Source organism: Carcharodon carcharias, chromosome 21, assembly GCF_017639515.1.
Source record: "Carcharodon carcharias isolate sCarCar2 chromosome 21, sCarCar2.pri, whole genome shotgun sequence".
NCBI classification, from domain to species: Eukaryota; Metazoa; Chordata; class Chondrichthyes; order Lamniformes; family Lamnidae; genus Carcharodon; species Carcharodon carcharias.
In genome coordinates this window covers 39,510,625-39,531,119 of record NC_054487.1, presented here as the reverse complement: position 1 = coordinate 39,531,119, position 20,495 = coordinate 39,510,625, and positions in this window count along the sequence as shown.

The following is a 20,495-nucleotide window of genomic DNA, read 5'->3' as shown; positions in this document are numbered from 1 at the left end:
AGGCAGCTGCTGACTCTGCCATCCTGGTGGCTCTGATGATCTTGGTGGTCGAACTCTGGCTCCCGGGTCCACCTGGGGAGGATGTGTCCAGCTCCATGGCTGGGCACAGCCTGGTCATCCTGGCATCATCAGATGCAGCAGCCACTGGCAGAGGGGTGGAGGAGCTTGAGCTCTTGTCCAGAGCACCCCGACAGAAGCCCACAGAGATGACAGGCAGCTCGTCTGCCAGCGTGAGGTGCGTTTGTACCTCCCTGCTCACCATTGATGGATGGGCACCCACCAGAAAGACTAGGTGCCTCATCCATCTCTCACACTGGCAGTGACCTCCTGAGGTCATTGCCTGTGTGAGGGCTTGCAGGTCCGAGTGCAACCCCAGGAACCCCTGAGTCGCTCCTGAAGCTGCCTCTCCATGAGAGCTGCCACTCTCTCCATGGAGGAGGTTGTGCGCTCGGTGTTAAGAGTCATCGCCGAACTCATGCTCCCCATGGACTCCTCCATGACAGAGACCATGGCACACAGACCCTTAAGGATCTCCACTGGTTCTCCCCGCGCATCCCGCAAGATATCCAATATCTGCCGTCAGACGGACAACTCCAGATGCGCGTCAGCTGACTCTGACGTAGCATAGCCCTGGTCTCCAGCTGTGCTCCCACTGTCCGCTCGCTGGGACCTCTCTGCCTCTGCCAGCTCCTCATGCAAGTGTGATGTGGCCTCATTGCTGTGCTGAGCGGAATAACTAACACCCAGTGATGTGTGACTATCTGTGCAGGTGCTTGGTTCAGAGAGACAGTGTGACACTGGTGCAGTGTGATGTTTTCCCTGGAGCTCAATAGGAGGTCCTCGGGATCACTGGCTGCTCCTATGGATGCACATCTGTAGGAGGAAGGCAAAGATCAGTACATTCAATCATCAAAGTCACTGTGCAAGCTAGGCGGGCTGAGGAGACAGTGCCATGCTGCATGGTGCCATCTGCATTGGACCTTCAATGGGCTCTCTGGCTGCGACAGTTCAGTTTCTGATGAGAGGAGCTCGTTATGTTTCCAGTACCCACTGCACATCCATCTTTCACCTGCACTCTTACTTTCATCAGAGACCCTGCCTCACCACGACTTGAAGAGCGAGCTGGCCGATGGCATTCCAGCTTCAGTGCATTGCTCTCGTGCTTCATGAGGATGCACAGATTTAGCACTCCCCCACCTGTTCTGCGGCACTCCACAGCATTATGACTGCTCTTCTCCTGATATGGAAAAATAGCCTCATTATTGCTCCATCTCCCTGAAAGTTCTATCTTAGTTCCCACCCACCCTCCCATCTGGCATTAGATGGGCTGTGTCACTGTGGCACATCTCACCCTGCAATGCACTGAGGCCAGTCGTGCTGACATCCCAGCCTTGGCAGGGCAGGTTTCAGTGCCAGTTCGCATTCACACTCAGATCCGTGAACATTCCAAGAAACGGACACCCGGCTAAAGTTCCCCGCTCAGGTCCATGCCATTTCTGCACTTACCCCTGCTGATTGCAGCAGATCATTGAACCTTTTGCAGCACTGAAGCCACATGCGGTGCACCACGTCGTGCCCATTGACCTGGGCAGCGACCTCTGTCCAGGCCTTCTTGGTCAGGTGGGGTGGTCTTCAATTGCCGTCCCTGGGCATTAAGATATGCCGGCTGGCACTGACCTCCTTAACCAGCACTCCGAGGCACTCATCTGAGAAACAGGGGACAGAGTGCCCACCCAACTTGCCCTCCCTCCTTCCATGGCTACCAGTTGCTGAGGACATGAATGCACGCCAGGACACTTCTTGAACAACTTCCAGGCAGCTCTCTCAGCCTCCCCTACAACTTCTGGCACCCTTCAGGGAGCTGCTTCTTCCATTTTTGAACACCCCACTGGGTCCCCATTGGACCAGGCACCAGACGAGTTCCTGCCCCCGTGCATGGAAAACACAGTCAGCGGTTGTGTTTCACGTTGGACGGGCCTTAATTGGCTACCCAGCGTAAAATCACACTCACCGCGCGAACACGGCTGGGAGCAAGTTTTACATCCGCTTCTGGCTGCGCTGACTGCGGGCACACCCCGAGGTTAAAATTCAGGACCTGCAGTGGGACTGCAACCCACAATCTCTGGCTCAGAGGCAAAAGAGCTACAACTGAACCACACCTGACTTAAAATGCTTTGCAATCTTTTAAGTGGTGTTTTGGAGCTGAGTAATTTATGAGTAAAGTTATTCACTTGACAAGTAATACATTGGATGTCTTCCTTGTTTGTATTTCACTTTACACCAGTTGCCACCCATCAGACATTTACAGATTATGGGCGGAGTTTTCCGACCTCATTGGTGTCATGGTGGGCATAAGCAGACAATATGGTGTACCATCTACAAGATGCACTGCAGGAACTCAGCAAGCCTCCTTAGAAAGCACCTTCCAAACCCATGACCACTACATCTAGAAGGACAAGGGCAGCAGGTAGATGAGAATACCATTACCTTGAAGTTCCCCTCCAAGTCACCCACCACCCTGACCAGGAAATATGTCGCCGTTCCTTCACTGTCACTGGGTCAAAATCCAGGAACTCCCTCCCTAACAGCACTGTGGGTGTATCTACACCACATGGACTGCAGTGGTTCAAGTAGGCAGCTCACCACCACCTTCTCAAGGGCAACTAGGGATGGACAATAAATGCTGGTCTAGCAAATGATTCCCACATCCCATGAATGAATTTTTTAAAAAAACTCCCGAAAGAAGCGGAGAGCACATAGAAAGGAAATTGCAGCAAACACTCCAGAGAAAAGGCTGGAAGCTGAAGGCTGACATTTTTATAGCAGCAGGAGAGTCCATTGAAATTCCCTTGGAAGTCCGGCTTCAGAGTGCAGAGTCAACAGAACTTGCAAGGGTGAAGTAAATCTTTTAGCATTCCAGGCTGCAGCAATTCCTGAGAACTCCTTGAAGTAATCCAGTGTCAGGAGTGTTTGTAAGAAACCTGTCACTAAAACCAATCCCCGAGTCAAAGCCTCAACATGTGGCCTCTGAGCTCACTAGAGTAAGAAAAGAGAGAAAAATGAACTAAATATCTCAGGGAACATTGCTACTGTTCAGCTCAGAAAACAGCAAGCATAAGTTTGAATTCAATCATCTCAGTACTCGGCAAAGTAGACCATTGCACAAAAAGGTCAGCAGACAGCCGATTCAGGCAGCGATTCTTAAAAAAAAAGGTTTCCTTCAAGAGGCGTGCCATTACCATTTTGTGGATACTGCCAAAACAGCCAATTGCGGGAAGAAGAGCAGAGAAAAAAATGGTTACTGCACAGCCATTCTTAAAAGGACACCAACATTTATAGCTGCAACTGCAGAAAATTATTAAATGGCAATTAATCAAAAATCCAACTTACCAAATCAGTTTACACTTATTCAAGGGCCAAACCCAATGGGAAATGTGGCATCCATTACTGGATACTTCAGGTCTCAGTTAAAATCAGTGGAAACCCAGATTACTGCCATTTATATACTGATTTGAATATCTTGCAAATCGTATAATCCCAATGTTTGGCATTAATGAAAATTCAACTAGCCTTGAGGAAATATTAATAGTCTATGATGGATATTTTAATCTTCAAGTTAAGGAGAGTGCAAAGTTCAAAAAGAGGTATGGAAAACCTCCAGCAAAAAGATAAAAGAACAAAAGACTTTACCTCAAAAAAATCACACAAGGGCACAAGAGAGGCAGGAAACTTTCCAGAAATCCCAAAGGAATACCTTTTTGAAGATCCCACCAAGTTTCCAGAACTGTACCGCAGCTGGATCTGAATGACAATGAAATAGCTTTGTAGCAGACAGAGCAAAAAAAAAGCAGAAATAAAATCAGAAAATGTTTGTATTAAAGCTGAACTGGAAGATTTGAAGCACAAGATTCAAGCTGAGTATATACCTTTGAAAATGCATGATAATCTGAAGTCTTCAATAAACCAAACTTTTCAAGATCTGAACAAACAAATTTCTGAGATGTCACAAGAGGAAATAACTACCTACAATTCCACGATTTGCAATTCGAAGCAGCATTTGGGAAAACTCAATCAGCTGTACAGCCAGGCACAAAAGCAAACAGAAAAGGTACTCAAAGAAGTTGAAGCCTTGAAAGACTCTTTGAAGAATCAATACATGCCCCTGGAAAAACATGAGAAGTTTAAAAAGACATTGAATGCTACTTCATAAAAATCTGTGCTGGAGCTATCAGTAGTGACAAAGCAATACATTGAAATGCAGAGTGAGAAGACAGGAACTGAACAAGAAAATAAACAGTTGAAAGAACAGCCAATTGTCCTTCAGGATCAAATTCAAAAACAATACTTAACCCTTCAGCGACATGATAGAAAAAAGACTACCTTGACATAACGGCAGAAGAAACTCAATGAGACTCTGGTAAATTACAAGAAAACTCAAGATGAAGTCATTGGCTTTGCAATGAAAAGGAAAACATGTTGAAGGACTTTCACAAGCTACAAGGATCCCTCAGGTCAGAGTTGTTCCTCTGGAAGTGAACTTAATGGCGGTCTGAAAGAACTGAAGAATCAGTTGGCAGAGAAGACCCAGGGATGTTCTATATTCCAAGAGGAAGCCCAGAGGTTCAAGAAATAGACTGCAGTGATGAAGAAAACAGTTGCGCATTTGGAAGGAACCTTGGAAAGACATTACTTTTCCGAAGAGATATACGAAGAGCTGAAAATCAAGAACATAGAATGGCAAATGAAGATAGAAGTTCTCACTAAAGAATATGAGGTCTCTCAAAAACAACTGCAGAATGAAAGCTTGAAGGATAGCACAGAGGAATTATAAAAACAAAAAAACTGCAGATGCTGGAAATCCAAAACAAAAACAGAATTACCTGGAAAAACTCAGCAGGTCTGGCAGCATCGGCAGAGAAGAAAAGAGTTGACGTTTCGAGTCCTCATGACCCTTCGACAGAACTTGAGTTTGAGTCCAAGAAAGAGTTGAAATATAAGCTGGTTTAAGGTGTGTGGGGGCGGGGAGAGAGAGAGAGAGCGAGAAGTGGAGAGGGGTGGTGTGGTTGTAGGGACAAACAAGCAGTGATAGAAGCAGATCATCAAAATATGTCACCAACAATAGAACAAAAGAACACATAGGTGTTAAAGTTGGTGATATTATCTAAACGAATGTGCTAATTAAGAATGGATGGTAGGGCACTCAAGGTATAGCTCTAGTGGGGGTGGGGAGAGCATAAAATATTTTAAAATACTTTAAGTATTTTAAAATATTTTATGCTCTCCCCACCCCCACTAGAGCTATACCTTGAGTGCCCTACCATCCATTCTTAATTAGCACATTCGTTTAGATAATATCACCAACTTTAACACCTATGTGTTCTTTTGTTCTATTGTTGGTGACATATTTTGATGATCTGCTTCTATCACTGCTTGTTTGTCCCTACAACCACACCACCCCCCTCCACTTCTCTCTCTCTCACTCTCTCTCCACCCCCACACACCTTAAACCAGCTTATATTTCAACTCTTTCTTGGACTCGAACTCAAGTTCTGTCGAAGGGTCATGAGGACTCGAAACGTCAACTCTTTTCTTCTCCGCCGATGCTGCCAGACCTGCTGAGTTTTTCCAGGTAATTCTGTTTTTGTTACAGAGGAATTATACCCTGTTAAAGAAAAACTGATCAGTGTAGAGAATCAATTTTGACATATGAATCATGAGTTTGTTAGGGAAAAACGGGAACTAATGAGAACACAGGAATGTCGCTCACAGGGAGTAGAATACTTGAAAGGGGACTTAAAATGCTTAAATGAGGAACTTGAACAAACAAAGATAGATCTTCAATTAAAATTTGATGAACTTTAAGCAGCAGATGTCTCTAGTAAACATCGTGAGAAATGCCTGAACAGGAGAAGGAATTGCTGAAGAATTAGAACAGTTGATTGAATGCAGCATTATAACAAAAACTGATGAAATGTTGAACTCCAATCCAACGTGCAAAACATGATGGATGAGATACATATATGGAAGAGTAAATCCAGCTTTGAAAGCAGATAAGGAGAATTCTAAGCAACACATTGAGGTTCTAACAAAAGAACTGAAAGAGTCTAAACAGCAGTCAGTGACCAAGCAAGAAACATTCTGAACAGAAATGAATATCCAGGTTAAGTTGCCAAACTTCTAAAAGCGTTCTGCAGATAACTCTGAGACAAAGACATGTCAACTTGCCAGGGTAGTTGCTGAGCTGGATGAAAAACTCATAAGCTCAAAAAAACAACTGGGGAATAAGAAAGTAATCAAAAATTTGGCTAAAAGTGTGGAACAGGTGGGGATGAAGGTTCCATTGTGGAAACATGAAAGTGCATATTCATCGAGACGTCCCACATGGGGAAAGAAGAAGAGAAAGTAACGACGAGGAGACAAACACAATGTTCGCCCACCTGCTAGAAACGAGTTAGAATAGCAACAGCCACCAATCAACACAACAGCAGAACCGACCAAATCCAGTTCAACACAAAGGAATGGAAGAAAAGAATAAAAGCATACCCAGATACCAGCCCAAGCTTCAAGCCAACAGGAAGAACCTGCAATAACAGAGCCCACCACTCCTCCGACATAATGGCGAACAAGATCTGGAAGAGTTATAAGGCCTCCAGACCACCTGACCCTTTGAATTCAAGGACTTGAAGGGGGTATATGGGGCATCGATAATGTTGTAACAGTGCTAATGTAGTAATAGTGATAATGCAGTAACAACAATGTAAATGTATCAAACACACAACAATGTAAGACATGAAGTGAACTATTATAATTCTATATATATTGGATAACGATACGGCAGAGGACGGTGTAATATAAGTGTCTGGCACGCACAGGGTTAATGTGGGACTGAGTACAGTACCACCCACACAGTGATGTGAGAAGACACTTTATTTTGAAAAGTATATTTCAGATAAAATATCTGAAAAAAATATTACAAAACATTTCTAAATCACCATCACAAAAAGTGCAATCAGATTCAACTTTTACACATGGATCATGAAGTGCTTCAATACAATCAATTAATATTAGAAGACACATGCCCTAGACCCAAGGATCAGCGTGGTGTTGAGCAGAGACATGTAAAGACCTAAGCATGGAGATAGCTCCTGGCCTGCACCCTTTACTGTGCACGCGTAAAGAGTTTTAGTAGTTAATAAAGACTTACAGTTAACCTACTGAAGAGAAGAAAGATTAAAAAAATAAACAAAGACTTCTTTAAGACACACCGTTCTGTAGTCAACACCCTCCCAACAGTAGTTACTTAGAACTGAGTTATCATGCAGGACCCAACTGAGTGCTCCAGTTTTCATTGATGGGTTAAAATTTTAGGTTATTTTGGACAAAGGGTGAAAATAGGCACTGAATGAGCACTGTGTTAATAAAACTAGTCTGTTTGAAATTATGGATTTCGCACACAATTCTGGTCTGAATTGTTGTTTACCATAACTTCAACCTGCTTGGAGGTGCTAAACCAGACAACTGCAGACACAATTTTCTTAGAGCTGCGTTTTTGGCCTCTTTGCACCTGCTTCCACTGAATTGACTGGCACACAGCACACTTTGCAAGATGGCTTAGGGACTAAAGGAGAGGATGGGCATGTTTTCAGAAGAGGCATTGGAGGTCTTGGAGGGGGAGGTCCATGGGAGGAGGGTTTCCTGGACCCGCAATGTAAAAAGAGTCCCAACTCATGCCCTCCTGTCTCTCTTCAGCGGCTGTTTGCTGCTCTGCCTGTCCTTACCTCCTCCTCCAATTCATCATCTAAGTAAGGGGAAACCCCTAGCAAGATGCCCAGGACCAAGCACTCCCTTTCTATGGTCATACCTGTAAAGTTTCTAATAAGGTGGAGTTACACAACACCTACTCTTTTTGGGTGAAACGCTCAGAGAATTTATAGAAAAAATGTTGCAAGAACCTTGCTGAAGGCTTGACAAAGTCCCAGAAAGTCTTCTGATGTGTTTCAGAAGTTGTCTTCACCTCTCCAGTAGCAAATGAGCATGAAATTGTTTAGTAGCACTTGAAATCCATATCAACACCTTGTTTATTCCCAAACAACTGGTCATTGTTGAGCGAGGGTATCACGACAAATGTTAGCCACAACTGTCAGAAGTGCATTTGCAGAATGAAAGCTTGAAGGATAACACAGAGGAATTATACTCTTAAAGAAAAAATGATCAGTGTAGAGAATCAACTTTCACATGCGAATCATGAGTTTGTTAGGGAAAAACAGGAACTATTGAGAACACAGGAGTGTCGCCAACATGCTTGTGAGCATCATAAGTAACAATCAGCCCTTTAATGAGCCTCCCCACAGCCATTCGTAGCACAGGTTTCAACTCTTGCAAAAAGATGGCATCTTATGCTAAACTAGCATTTCAGCTCAAGCTGCATCTTGACTACATTGAAGGATCTTTGACACTTGAATGCACTGTCAAAAATCATCCCCTTTGTGTTTATAAACAGCTGAGGGAAAGAGCTCATTGCTAGCATTAAAAAGCAAAAAAATTAGGTTTGAAGTGTTCTCAGGAAGCCTGTTGTGCTATGTGGGGTTTTATTTTTGCTGTTTATTCATTCACAGGATATGGGTGTTTCTAGCTAGGCCAACATTTATTTCCTATCCCATTATTAATTTACTGTTCAACTCCTGCAGTTCAAATCGTTCATGTGTGCTCCGCCTGAAGGCAGGTCCTTGGCTCATTGCCTGCTACTGCTTCATCCAGAGCTGTTTTCTTGGCTGTTTTTCACTAGTGGTTTGCCATTGCCCTCCACTTGCTGTTCAACCATAGCCAGTGAAACTTTGAACTTACCTGATTCACTGCAAATTGTGGCATACATTTTATATTAACATAAAGCTAAAACTACTTTAAAATAAGAGATGTATAGTATAAATGATTAATTATCAGAGTGGCTGCAACGATCACCACAAACTGCAACAGGGTTAATTAAATTATCCCAGACCCACCGAGGAAGAGACATGGGAGAAGCTATTGTGATTCATGGAACCAATGCTCAGAGTCACGTAGCTCTATTTCTAATCTGTGCTCCTTTATGAGTGAGATGTAAAGCTGAGACACTGTCTGTTCTCTCAGTTGAATGAAAAAGATCCCATGGTACTATTTTAAGGAAGAGCTGGGCAGGTCTCCCAGGTATCATACGAACAAATGTACAATGACGGACAGGAAAAGAACCTCTTGTCCTTACATTCTAACAGTAATTACACTTCAAAAATACTTCATTGGACATAAAACACCGTGGGACATCTTGAGCTAGTGAAAGGTGCTATATAAATACATACGTGTGTTCTTTCTTTCTCTCTTTCTTTCTCTAATCTCTCCCACCCCCATGCTTCAGACGTATAGGAATACACAATTTACCCAAATTCTCAATTGAGCGTTTGTGAAAAAAACACATCTAAGAATCTTCAAAATGATGTCTATCATGGTTTAATTTAATTTATTTTTATATTTTTAAGCCTACACTTACTACCCCTGGAGAGGCCACTATTTAGTATTTAAGTCATATTGAATGCATCAGTTATATCTCTGGTGCCTGCTTGGTGCGTCACGGTGCTATTTAATCCCCATTTAAATTTAATGTTGAATCTGTGGCAACGAAGTATCACTTTATGCTGTCAAATTGTATATCTCAAACACTACCCAAAGGCACAGTGCATTGGCACCCATGCCAGTGCAGTCTAAAGAGATAAATTTCAACCATTATGTTGATAGCCACCCTGACTGCACGCCATCGAATGTAGTGCTCTTTTCTATTCTAGGTCTTGAATAATATAAATCAAGTAATATCTATTGTGCTATGGAGATTTTCAGAGTTCAAGAAGAGGGAGGGAATCGGATTCATAAAAGAGGTGGCCTATCCAAAAGGCACTGCTGTATGCGAGCCTGTTTATTTCAGTTGTCTATCTGAGGCCAATACAGAGTATTTAAATTCCTGTGTGAAAAAAACTAAAGCTAAGGATCACTAAGGATTGTGACAACTCTGCAATAATTTAACTGCAATGGTCATGAGGTCCAGCTGTGCTCTTTGGCCAGCTTCATATTCCATTTCATCACAAAAACTGATTACTTGTGTTCCATCCAAGACCATAATTAGCAAAGCTGATGAGCATATTGAAAGGGAGATCGGGCACCACCAATATGAAATTATCTAGTCTAACTAATGTGATAAAGCCTTCTGGTATCATTAAAATCTACTCTCCAAGGCAGCATCCCATTAATTTCTACAAACTGATTGTGTTTAATGGTTTCCTTCACTAGCAATCTGAGGGCTTGTTTCTTTCTGAGATTTTACTTGTTATTCTTCTGCCTAGATTTGTCATAAAAGAACTATGTTCAATTTTCCAAAATCATTTTTACAGATTGATGCATAAAGGTTCTGCACTGCATTTTGATAATGTTGGAACAAGTAGAGTTTTGTGAGTTTAATTTTTCTTCAAAAAGCATAGCAAACTCCCTTCAGTCATGGGTGCTCTCATTCTTGATGATCTGACCTGACCAACACTGAGGCAAACTGGTGATGAGGCACCTGCAATAATTGCTGGCAAAGTAATAATTAATTTTAGGAATAGCAGCACATCTCCATTATTTGAAAGCTCATAAACACAGCCACATATCCACCACATTTGCACCAAGGAATATAGACACATTTCAATAAGGACGACTCAAGAATACTGACAAATGCTTCCCCTCTGATCTTATGAAGATACAACACTGGCTATATGCATGCTAAACAGCATGCTATAGTCAGAGCTAAATGATCCCACAATCAATGGATCACATAAAGCTTTACAGTTCTGCCACATTCAGTCATAAATTGTTGTAAACAATTAACAACTAACAGGAGGAGGAGACTCTGCAAATATCCCCATCCTCATTGATGGGGGAGCCCAGCACATTAATGCAAAAATAAGGTTGAAGATTTAGCAACCATCTTCAGCCAGAAGTGCAGAGCAGATGATCTATCTTGGCCTCCTCCTGATGTCCCCAGCAGCACACATGTCATCTTGAGCCAATTCGATTCATTCCATGTGATATCAAGAAATGGCTGAAGGCATTGGATACAGCAAATGTTCAACAACATCCCTAGCCCTAACTTGTGCTCCAGAACTTGCTGCATCCCTAGCCAAGCTGTTCCCATTCAGGTACAACACTGGAATCTACTCAACAGAAAAATGGGAACTTGCCCAGGCATGTCCAGTCCACAAAAACAGGATAATTTAAATCTGTAATTACCAGTCCATTAGTCTACTCATGATCATCAGCAAAGTGATGGAAGGGGTCTTCAACAATGCTCTCAAGCAGCACTTGTTCAGCAAAAACCTACTTACTGATGCTCAGTTTGGGTTCCACCAGGATCACTTGGCTCCTGACCTCATTACAGCCTGGACAAAAGAGTTGAACTCAAGAGGTGAGGTGAGAGTGTCTGCCCTTGATACCAAGGCAGCATTTGACCGAGTGTGGCATCAAGGAGCCCTAGCAAAACAGGAGTCAGTGAGAATCGAGGAGAAAACTCTTCGCTGGTTGGAGTCATTCCTAGCATAAGGGGAAATGGTTGTGGTTGCTGGAGGCCAATCATCTCAGTTCCAGGACCTTGTTGCAGGAGTTCTTCAGGGTGGTGTCCTAGGCCCAACCATCTGCAGCTGCTTCATCAATGATCCTCCCTCCATCATGAGGTCGGAAGTGAGGGTATTTGCTGAAGCTTGCATGGTGTTCAGTTCCATTCACAACTCCTCAGATACAGAAGCAAGACTGTGCCCATGTGCAGAAAGACCTGGACAACATTCATGCTCAGACTGATAAATGGCAAATAATATTCGTACCACAAAAGTGCTGGCCAATGATAATCTTCAACAAGAAAAAACCTAACCATTTCTCCTTGACATTGGCATTGCTGAATTCCCTGACCATCACCATCCTGGGGATCACATTTGACCAGAGACTTAACTGGACCAGCCACATAAATACTGTGGCAACAAGAACAGGTCAGAGGCAAGGAATTCTGTGGTGAATAACTCATCTCCTGACTCCCCAAAGCATTTCACCATCTACAAGGCACAAGTCAGGAGTGTGATGGAATACTCTCTACTTTCCTGGATGAATCCAGCTCCAAAAATACTCAAGAAACTCAACACCATCCAGATCAAAGCAGCCTGCTTGATTAGCACTCCACCCACCACCTTAAGCATTTACTTACTCCTCCACTGACACACAGTGGCATCTACAAGATGCACTGCAGCAACTGGTCAAGCCTCCTTTGACAGCATCTTCTAAACACTCATCCTAGGACAAGGGCAGCAGGCGCATTGTAACGTCACAACCTAGAAGTTCCCTTCAAGTCAATCACCATTCTGACTTGGAACTATATCCCCATTCCTTCACTGTCACTGAATCAAATTTCTGTAACTCCCTAACTTAGATCACTATGGTTGTACCTGCAGCAAATGTACTGCCACAGTTCACAGTGTCGGTTCACCACCACCTTCTTAAGGGCAGTTAGTGATGGGCAACAAATGCCAGCCTTGCCAGCAATGTTCACATAACACGAACAAATATATTTTTAAAAATCTTCCAGGAACACAGACAGAGCCCCATCACTGAACCATCTAAGAACATAGACAGATGTGTATCCTTGGACTATCCAGGAACACAGACAAATCCCCATTACTGGACTACATTGAAGCATGATTTCAGTTCCAGTAAATCACTAATAACTATGGCTGGCCACCCAGAAAATATTCAATGTGTGGGTGACCTGACTTGTGGATTGCAGTATGGCCTGAATCTCAACCAATCAGGACACAGCACTAACTTCCACAACAATAACCTGCGCAGAGGCTGGAGAATCCAACACCTAAAAATACCTGCTCAAACTTCCAATTTTTGACTCGGGGACAGTTTAGACTAGGAGTTGAAGCAAGTGACCTGGAGATAGTGAGGGGTCAGAGGTGGGCCCAACATGGATTAGGCAACTCGGCGGCGGATAAAAATTGGGCTTTCAGAAAAGCCCATTTGAGAGAGAGGTCAGCAATCCTGAATTGGAAGAGTCATTGCCTTGTCAGGTGAGTACCCAAGCTGTAAATGTTGCTGACCCTGGATTGGCTGGCCCATCATGGAGGAAGGTTTGTAATGGAGTTCCCCAGGGGTCAGTGTTGGGAGACTTGCTTTTCCTGATATATATTAATAACCAAGATCTTGGTGTACATGACACAGTTTCAAAGTTTGTAGATGATACAAAACTCAGAAGCTTTGTGAACTGTGAGGATGATAGTATAGATCTTCAAAAGGAGATAGACAAGTTGGTGGAATGGGCTGGCAGGTGGCAGATGAAGTTCAATGCAAAGAAATGTGAATGATTCATTTTGGTAGAAAAAATATGGAGAGACTGGGTACAACTCCAAGGGGATGCAGGAGCAGAGAGACCTAGGTATATAGATGCATAAGTCATTGAAAGTAGCAGGAAAGGTTGAGAGCATGGAAAATAGAGCGTATAGTATCCTGGATTTTATTAATAGGGGCATAGAGTACAAGAGCAAAGAGGTTATGTTGAATTATATAAGTCACTAGTCACTAGTTCAGCCTCAGCTGGACATTGCATCTAGTCCTGGGCACCCCGGGAAGGATTCTTGCTGTCTGTCAAATTGCTGTGTGATTTCAGAGTCCTCAAACAAAAAAAGCATTCCCGAAATCCATGGATTATCTTATATTGATGGCCACAAGTTCTGCTGTTTGCCACAAGAGGTTGAGGGAGCAGTTAATAAAGCATACAGTATTGTCAGGAACTAAAGATGTTTAAGTATTTGTTAGTGCTAGGAATGAGTTTTAACTTTAATGTCTAAGTTTGATTTGTATTTCTGTATTTTTGAGTTAAAAGGATGAAGCCTGAGTTAGTTTCACTTTGAAAGATGCCTGCATTTTCATAAGGTTTATGACTCTTGAAGGGGAATTAAAGCAAACAAAAAAGAAAAAAAAATTGTGCTGTTGCCTAGCAACAGGGGTCTGGAGAGAGAGAGAGAGAGAGGCCCACACAGAGAGACAGACAGGGAAACCAAAATCAGTTTGAGTGTGTTCAAAATTTGAAAGGACTAGTGTAGGAGAGGGACAGATAGCAAGTCCCAAACTAAAGTTGAAATCAGCTGCCAGAAAAAGCTGGCCAGGAGGTAACTGCAGGAAGCAGGTTTCCCCAAAGAACAGAACAAGAGGGATCCTGAGAAGATCTTCTAGTCAAAGGGAATGAACAGGAGCCTGGAAAAGGTCCTGTTAGGTGAAGTTAAGAATGAGGAGCAGAGAAAGGCTCCAAGCTTAAAGGGATAAGTTGCTGGACTCAAATTTAAAACAATATAGGCTAACAAGAAGGAGGAAGCTGAAGGCCTGTAGCTCTTTCCTTTGGGCATTTGAAGTAGTGGTGTTCTGTTGCCATGGCTGAGCATTTGAGAGAGCAAGTCCTTTCAACTTTTGAACACAATCAAACTGAACTCAAACTGATTTTGGTTTCCCTGTCTGTCTGTGTGTGTGGGCCTCTCTCTCTCTCTCTCTAGACCCCTGTTGCTAGGCAACAGCACAGTTTTTTTCTACTTTGTTTGTTTTAACTCCCCTTCAAGAGTCATAAACCTTATTAAAATGCTTAGAAGGAAGCTTGGTGATCCAGGATAGGGGGACATCGGAAGGAGAGTTCAAAATTCTGGAGGTGGACCCTTGCAGAAGACATACGAGAGAAGATGGCATTTGGGAGAAGATTCCAAAGTGGGTTCTTCAAGAGTGATATTGGAAACCTTTGTGTGAAAGACGGAGTTCAGTGAGACTGGTTGGCTCACAGTGTGACAAACTTCTGGGGGGAGTTGATGAGGGATTCATAACATCTGTTTGGGGTGGGATCTGTCACTTGGTTCCAGAGTATGATGTGTTTGGCCACAGGTACTTACTGTGAACATTAGAGGATAAGATAGCTCTTGTAACTTGTGCATTCCTTATGAAGCTATATATATCTGTAAAGGTATAGTTGTGGGTGAAGGAGTATGTAATGTAGTTCATCTTTTTAAAAATTCATTCACGGGATGTGGGCTGCGCTGGCTGGGCCAGAATTTATTGCCCATCCCTAGTTGCCCTTGAGAAGGTGGTGGTGAGCTGCCTTCTTAAACCGCTTGTTTAATAAATATTTTATTCCTTTGTAGAAGTTCATCAGCTGACTCCAGTGACTCTGTTCAGTAGCCGCTCTCCATGTATCTAAACAAAAAATAAAAGTTAGGATCTATCAAGCCGGGTTCCATCTTGGGATCAGGCCTGTCTAGTAGTAACATCAGCTGGGATCATAACAGTATCCAGGGTTTTATCAAAAGGGGAATAGAGTACAAGAGCAAGGAGGTTATGTTGAATTGTATAAGTCACTAGTCTGTCCTCAGTTGGAGTATTGTGTCCAATTCTGGGCACTGCGCTTTAGGAAGAAAGTGAGCGCATTGGAGAGAGTGTAGAAAAGATTCATGAGAATAGTTCAGGAATGAGGAACTTCGGTTATGAAGGTAGATCGGAAAAGTTAGGAATGTCTTCCTTAGAGAGAATAAGGCTGAGAGCAGGTTTGATAGAGGCATTCAAAATCATGAGGTGTCTGGACAGAGTAGATGGGAAGAAAATGTTCCCACTTGAGAAAGGATGGGGAACGAGAGGGCGCAGGTTCAAAGTAATTAGTAAAAGAAGCAATAGTGATAAGAGGTAAAACGTCTTCACACATCGAGTGGTTAGAGTTGAAAAAGCACTGCCTGAAAGTGTGGTGCAGACAGGTTCAATTGAAGCATTCAAAAAGGAATTTGATTGTCTGAAAAGGAAGAATGTGCAGGGTTACAGGGAGAAGGCAGGAGAATGGGACTAGGTGAGTTGCTCATTGGGAGAGCCGGTGCAGACATGATGGGCCAAATGGCCTCCTTCTGCACCGTACCAATTCTGTAATTCTGTGTCTCACACAGGTCCCAGCTCTCTGCCTATCACCCCCGTGAGCAAGGTTGCCCCTCGTGCATCAAGAGGAGAAAGAGATATCTGAGGGTGTAGTGTCACAACTGTCTAGCCTACACTCCACCAACTCAGATACCAACACATTGGCAGGATGCAGCATACATGTAGAGTTGGTGGTACAGGGGGAAAGTCACGGCACAGTCAGTGCAGGAGGGGGTGTCCAAGTCAGAGACATACAAACGTACGAACATATGCATTAGGAGCAGGCATAGGCCAGTCGGCTCCTCCAGTCTGCTCTGCCATTTGATAAGATTATGGCTGATCTGATTGCGGCTTCAATGCCACTATCCTGCCTAACCCCCCAACTTTGACTCCCTTGTTCGTCAAGAGTTTATGTACCTCTGCTTTAAAGATATTCAATGACCCTGCCTCTGCAGCTCTCTGGGGAAGGGAGTTCCACAGACTCATGATGCTCTGAGAAGAAAAATTTCTCCTCATCTCTGTCTTAAATGGGAGACCCCTTACCTTTAAACTATGTCCAGTAATCCTGGTCTTTCCCAGAAGGGAAACATCCTTTCAGCATCCACCCTGTCAAGCCCCCTCAGAATCTTATATGTTTCAATAAGATCACCTCTCATTTTTCCAAACTCCAACCTGTCCAGCATGAAGCTAATTGGGTGCTAATTGGGCACAAATTGGCATTAAATTGGCAGCCTCACTCAGGCTGTAATGAGACATGCCACATACTAGGTGGTGCTCTCCTGAGGGACTGAGTCACGATGCTGGGGCAGAGACTGGTATCTTGCACCCTTCACCCATGGAACTGGATCCCATAAAGGGTCACTTCCAACTTTGGGAAAATGGGCAGAGCGGGAGGGTGAATACGCAATTCACTGCCTTCCGGAGTTACTGGGAATCTGCTTTATTAATAAAAAAGCCATACCTAGGAGAGATGCATGTTTCAATGACATTGAGATTAGAAACCACTCCATCGGGTTTTCAGCAGCTGTCCAGCTCTGCCGGAGGCATTGGACTCACGCTGGTGTAAGGCTGCATGGTTGTCAGCAAACCTTCAGGATTTAATCTGTCTTTGACATCTGAGCACAGACATAGAATGTCAGGAGCTATCTCACGGGGGAAGTTATCACAATTGAGGCTGATGATGCCTCCCCACTTTCCAGTACAAGTTACTGGGTAGAAATCAGAACCGAGAACCATCTGGCCTTAATACAAAGGCACTGATGTCAACTTTTGTAACTCCACTGCTGCATCAAGTAGATAGCGTTTGGTCAAGCGCTTCCGTTACCTACTCAAACATCGAACCTCCTTGGTGTTAACCAGAGCACTGGTAGACATTTACAACAGCATTGTGACTTACATCTGTGCACAGTAACCCTTGGAGAATGGAGGAGAATCACGATGACACTTCAGTAGGCAGAAATGTGGAGCCTCCGGAGTCACCTTTTGAGGAGAAGTACTTAGATAATCAGATGCAGATGTGTGAACAACTGGCAGAGTTCCCTGAGGCAGCCGGAGCCTTTGAATTGCGAATGGAGGATCCCATCGCTGTCATGAGCTCCACTGCATGAGCTCCAATTAGCCATTCTCAGGGAGAACCACATGCAGTAGCACTCTGTAAGAGCAATGTCTTGGCCAGGAAAGGGTGCAAGCCACCCTCCGTAGCCTGATGTGTCCACTCAGAGTTTTTATTTCTTCTTTCACAGGATGAGGATGTTGCTGGCTAGGCCAGCATTTTATTGCCCATCCCTAATTGACCTTGAGAAGGTGGTGGTGAGCTGCCTTCTTGAACTGCTGCACTCTATGTGGTGTAGGTACACCCACAGTGTTGTTCGGGAGGGAGTTCCAGGATTTTGACCCAATGACAGTGAAGAAATAGTGATATTTTTCCAAGTCAAGATGGTGAGTGGCTTGGAGGTGGTGGTGTTCCCATGTATCTGCTGCTCTTGTCCTTCTAGATGGTAGTGGTCATAGGTTTGGAGGTGTTATCGAAGGAGCCTTGGTGTGTTGCTGCAGTGCATCTAGTAGATGGTACACACTGCTGCGACTGTGCATCGGTGGTGGAGAGAGTGGATGTTGAAGGTGGTGGATGTGGTGCCAATCAAGTGGGCTGCTTTGTCCTGAATGGTGTCAAGCCTCTTGAGTGTTGTTGGAGCTGCACTCATCTATGTAGGTGAAGAGCATTCCATCACACTCCTGACTTATGCCTTGTAGATGGCGGACAGGCCTTGGGGAGTCAGGAGGTGAGTTACTCATTGCAGGATTCCTAGCCTCTGACCAGCTCTTGTAGCCATAGTATTTATATGGCTAGTCCAGTTCAGTTTCTGGTCAATGGTAACCCCCAGGATGTTGATAGTCGGGGATTCATCAATGATAATGCCATTAAATGTCAAGGGGGGAGGGTTGGATTCTCTCTTGTTGGAGATGGCCATTGCCTGACATTTATGTTGCACGAATGTTACCTGCCACTTATCAACCCATGCCTGAATGTTGTCCAGACCATGTTGCATATGGGCACAAGCTGCTTTAGTATGTGATGAATTGCGAATGGTGCAGAACATCGTTCAGTCATCAGAAAGCATCCTCACTTCTGACCTTATGATGGAGGGAATGTCATTGATAAAGCAGCTGAAGATGGTTGGGTCTAGGACACTACCCTGAGGAACTCCTGCAGAGATGTCTTGGCACTGAGGTAATTGGCCACCAATAGCCACAACCAGCTTCCTTTGTTCTAGTTATGACTCGAGCTAGTGGAAAGTTTTCCCTCTGATTCCCATTGACCCCTGTTTTGATGGGGCTCCTTGATGTCACACTCAGTTAAATGTTGCCTTGATGTCAAGGACAGTCACTCTCACCTCACCTTTTAAGTTCAGTTCTTATGTCCATGTTTGAATCAAGGCTGTAATGAGGTCAGGAGCTGAGTGGCCCTGCCAGAATCCAAACTGAGCATCAGGAGCAGGTGATTGCTGAGTAAGTGCCACTTGAGAGCACTATTGACAATCCCTTCCATCACTTTGCTGATGATCGAGAGTACACTGGTGGGGCAGTAATTGGTCGGGTTGGGTTTCTCCTACTTTTGTGGACAGGACATACCTGGGTAATTTGCTACATTGCTGGGTAGATGCCAGTGTTGTAGCTGTACTGGAACAGCTTTGCTAAGGGCGGAGCTAGTTCTGGAGCACAAGTCACCAGTACCATTGCTGGAATGTTGTCAGGGCCCATAGCCTTTGCAGTATCCAGTGCCTTCAGCCGTTTCTTGATATCATGCAGAGTGAATTGAATTGGCTGAAGACTGGCGTCTGTGATGCCTGGAGGCTTGAGGAGGTGGCCGATATGAATCACCTTCTTAGGACTTCTGGCTGAAGATTGTTGCAAAAGCTTCAGCCTTGTCTTTTGCACTGATGTGGCACTGGGCTTCTCCATCATTGAGGATGGAGATATGTGCATCCTTGTCCTCCACTTAGTTGTATTAATAGTCCACCACCGTTCACAGCTGGATGTGGCAAGACTGCAGAGCTTAGGTCTGATCCGTAGATTGTGGGATCACTTAGCTCTGTCTATAACTTGCTGCTTTCACTGTTTTGCAAGTCTCTTAACCAGGGTGTTCACTGCCCTCTAAGGTCCTCACCCCATACTTTGGTATCAATGACACAAAGCAAACTATTGACGCAATTTCCACTTTATGTGGAAAGCCTTCATTAACCCACTAAGCAATAGTATATACTTATAACACCAGTTGCTTAGTAAGACCCATGTGCAGGAGCTGGTCCCTGGATGGTCAGTCCACTGAACAAATTCCTGCACACAACCTCCAGTGACTGACCAAATCACACTTGCTGGTTGCAGCCCCAATGTCCTTGGGAGCTGTGGCTTTGTACCCCTTTCTGACACTGGTCTCTCGGCATATAAGGTAATGTCTTAAATCGAGTCATCTGATTGGATTACCAATCCCACCCTGGCCATGCAAAGGCAACCTGCACGTGGTAATTTCCTGCTCTTAGCAGGGGATGTCTCCGGGTACCTGTCAGCAATGGGTGTGATTTCTGTATCTTGGTAAAGCAGGAAGAGCCATTTACACATATCCGAGAGCCATTCACACATATCACTTGGTCAGTTTCTGTAATCAGGGGGTCTGATGGTTAGCCAGTGCCCCAGTGGCTTGTCCTGACACGTCTGTGCCTGTGCGCGTGTATATCCTTGTCCAGTCTTTAGTTTTTTTAAAGTTCCATATAAGCCCCAGAGTTGATGTCTTTGGTCAAAAATCTTCCCTCTTTGTCTAACGTCCTCTGCACTCCATGTTCCTACCACCTGGTTCTGAGCTCAGGATGTTGGTCCAGCTCACAACTGGTTTCATTTTGACACAAATATAAAGGTAATACATATTAAAAAGAAACAAAGGGAGACACAGAAATACACAAAATATCAAAATGCCTTACAGTTTGGTATAAAAGTCATCCTGTGTTGTAGCTTTGCCAGGTTGATAT